This window comes from Lepus europaeus, chromosome 18, assembly GCF_033115175.1.
Source record: "Lepus europaeus isolate LE1 chromosome 18, mLepTim1.pri, whole genome shotgun sequence".
NCBI lineage: Eukaryota > Metazoa > Chordata > Mammalia > Lagomorpha > Leporidae > Lepus > Lepus europaeus.
Genome location: NC_084844.1, coordinates 50,703,107 through 50,706,960, shown reverse-complemented (window position 1 = coordinate 50,706,960; position 3,854 = coordinate 50,703,107).

The window sequence follows — 3,854 nt, the reverse complement described above, 5'->3', positions numbered from 1 at the left end:
CATTTTTCGAACAGGAAAACTGAGGTTTGATTGGATTAACATCACCCATGTTCATGCAGTGACAAACTTAGGACTCTAACCCATGTCAACCTATTACTCAAGTTCATTCTAGTACATTCTAGAACATCTGTCATATTCTAGAATCCACACTGCCTTCTCCCCTTAGTTCTCAAGTATTTCATGAGCCTTTCTCTAGGTTCTGGTGTCTCCCAAAGTGTCCTACAAAGAGTTGAGAGCCACTCACTAGTCTGTGGGCTTCCTCTAGAGTCTAGAGAAGTCAGCAAAGCAATCTGCCGCTTTTCTGCCTTGCTCGATTTTGACATTTCTACAGTTCCACCCTTGGTTTCCTTGAAATTTTCAGTTTGCTTTTCTTCATTTCTCAGTAGAGATTTCTTTCCCTTCAGTTATTCATTTAGACTTCTGTGATCTGAAATTTTTGTACTTGGCATACTTTTGGGGATCTCCATACTTTTTTTTTTTACCCTAATCTTTAAAAAAAAATACCTTTATATATTCATCACTTCTAATTTGGTTTGGTTTTAAATTGTTCTTTTTCCTTTGAAAGACTTAGTGTCAGCACCCCCCGGATGCCGTTTTGCTTCGGGCGGACCCCGGATGGGCTCCACTTGCTGTTCTCAAAGACCCACCACTCCTGGCGAATCATAGGCTCAGCCTGCACCACCATCTTATTCCTCCAGAGAAGTCTTTGCAACCCTGGGTGCCCCTGGGGTCCTGCTGCTTGTCCTAGCAGAATTTTAGAAGCCTTCACCGAGGCAGGCTGGCTTTGCTTACTGTGGCTCAGAGGCTCCCTCTGTGTCCCTAGTACTCCGTGGTGGCTCATGAACGTCCCCAGCTGTCCAGCGGAGGCTGGCTTACCGTTCATCCCTCCAGGTCAGAGGACAGCAGCCTCCGCTTCACCCAGGTCCTCACTCTGCCACGCCGCCTTTGTGTCTCTGGGAAGGCAGGGGGAGACCCGACAGTGTCTTTCATCTGAAGGTCTGGTCACCAGATGTGAGTTGTATCAATTGTTTCTCTTCTCTCATCCCTAAACAATTCCACAGAGCTGACATTAACCTGCAGTGTCCCTGATGGCCTCGTCTGTGACCATGTCCCCCTCCACTCCTCCACCATCTCCCCCTTTATGCCTGGAGAAAGATGTTTTCAGGTGCCTGAGAAAGACTTGCCCTGAGCTCCTCTACTTCCTGGGCTGTAGCTGTAGGTGTTTGCCTGATACCCCAGACACGTGGACTGGTCGGACAAGTTCTTCGGTGTGACGAGCAACGTGGTTAGGGAGTGACCCTGAACAACCCATTACAGCTTCTTTACAGCTGACCAAGGAAGAACCTGCTCAGCGGCGGCGAAGGGCTCCCAGCTTCTTAGATGCGGGATGGGGTGCGGGGTGGGGGTGGGGGAGCTTAGGCTGCAGTCAGAAGTTCTGCACCACAGGGACCTGGGTGGCAGCCCCCTCACTCGTAAGCGTGTTGCTCTGGGTAAGCCATCTTCTCCGGGCCTCGGGGTTTTTCTTCTCTATGAAACAGGACTAATAACAGCTCAGTGACGCTGCGGGGAAGGCTTAACGAGATAATATGTTTCATGGGCGTAGCACGCACTAAGAGCTCCAGATTGCCGCCTTCCCTTTTTCTTTGCTCTAAGTTGGAAGTGAAGCCCTGAGGAAGAAGGGAGATTCCGCAAAAACGAGATCACGTCCCAGAAGACAGCAGTTCCTCCCCCCTCCGCCATGCTGGGCACCCCACAACCCCCGAAACTTCTCCTCAGGTCCTGTTGTTCCACTATTGGCCGCCAGGGGGGTAAAGGGCGCAGGTTCCCGCGCAGGCCCCTCCGCCTGCGCGTTCACAGAGCCGGGAGAGAGCGCGGCCGTGCGCGTCCCCAGGGGCGGGGCCGAGGGCGCAGGCGCAGAAAGCTGCGTGAGTCGCGACGCCGGCTTCCCGCGTTTCACTTCCGCGTGGCCGCCAGCGGCTGTGGCGGTTTGTTCTAGGACCTTGGCGGCAGGGAGTGAGGCTGGGGTAAGGAGCCTGGCGAGGGTCTCTTCAGGACCAGCTTTCATTCTCATTTTCCAGAAGGGACACCCCCACCCCCACCCCGGGTCCCCTTCAGAGTTAGCACCTCAGCCCCTTCGAGGGACGTGAAGGGCTTGGGGGTTGCTTTGTATGAAATTAGAGAAAAGTACAGGGATGGGCACATTCGGGCCGCCCTCCGCGGCTCCTCCGACGCGAACCAGCGCCCGCATGGGAAGCGGGCGTCCCAGGCAGCGGCTTAACCCCCTGCTCCACAGCTCCTGCCCTCCAACTTGGACTTTTAAGGACTGCAAGGAACTTCAGAGAACATTCCCTCCATTGCCTCATTGTATTTATTTATTTATTTTTGACAGGCAGAGTGGATAGAGAGAGAGAAAGGTCTTCCTTTTCCATTGGTTCACCCTCCAATGGCCGCTGCGGCCGGCGCACCGCGCTGATCCGAAGCCAGGAGCCAGGTGCTTCTCCTGGTCTCCCATGCGGGTGCAGGACCCAAGCACTTGGGCCATCCTCCACTGCACTCCCTGGCCACAGCAGAGAGCTGGCCTGGAAGAGGGGCAACCGGGACAGAATCCGGCGCCCCAACTGGGACTAGAACCTGGTGTGCCGGTGCCGCAGGCGGAGGATTAGCCTATTGAGCCGCATCGCCAGCCTTCATTGTATTTTTTTTTTTTTTGACAGGCAGAGTGGACAGTGAGAGAGAGAGAGACAGAGAGAAAGGTCTTCCTTTTTGCCGTTGGTTCACCCTCCAATGGCCGCCGCGGTAGCGCGCTGCGGCCGGCACACCGCGCTGTTCCGATGGCAGGAGCCAGTTGCTTCTCCTGGTCTCCCATGGGGTGCAGAGCCCAAACACTTGGGCCATCCTCCACTGCACGCCCTGGCCACAGCAGAGAGCTGGCCTGGAAGAGGGGCAACCGGGACAGGATCGGTGCCCCAACCGGGACTAGAACCCGGTGTGCCGGCGCCGCAAGGCGGAGGATTAGCCTGTTGAGCCACGGCGCCGGCCAGCCTTCATTGTATTTTAAGAAAGGGTTCGCTCCTGGCTTCGGAGCGCGCTGGCTGTAGCAGCCATTTGGGGGGTGAACCAACGGAAGGAAGACCTTTCTCTCTGTCTCTCACCAACTCTGCCTGTCAAAAAAAAAAAAAAAAAAAAAAAACCACGAAAGTGTTCGTGGAGGTCCCACCGCATCAGAAGCATTCTGTGCATTTTTGGATGGCACACGAAAACGCGCAGAAAACCCCGCTGAGCCGGGACTTGCCCTGCCTCTCCCATCCCTTTGCCTGAATTCTCTGCCTCCCACCAAGTGACACAGTGCCCTACCTTTGTGCCTTTCCTTTTCCTGGAAGGTTTTCTAGAAGTCTTAGGGCCCATTGACTGCTCCTACTCACAGCGGTGGATCTTAGCTGAGCTGCGGATGGTCCCTGTGTCTGGGTTCGACGCCCTCTTATGTTCAAGCCCACCCAGGGCCCATCCCACCTTGCTGCTCTTGGCCTGTGACAGTGCAGTGAGTGCTGTGCTTGATGCTGGAGCCCTTGAGGTTAAGGGGTGAACTTTATGTCACCCTTTGAACCAGACTCAGTTTTTCCTCTGATAGAGGTTGTAGTCCAAGAGGAGAGAAGACCCCATGGGGCTTGTGAAATGATCCCATCAAGGTGGGTGGGACGCTACCAGCAGAGGAGTAAATGGGGAAACGGAGGCCCTGACTTGCCTGAAATCAGCCTTGGCTTCCGGTCAGAGATGGAAGTCCACCCCTGGCTGAAGCAAGTAGCCTGGGAAGCAGTTGGAAACCAGCCAGGCTGTAGCCTTAGAGCCCAAGTCAG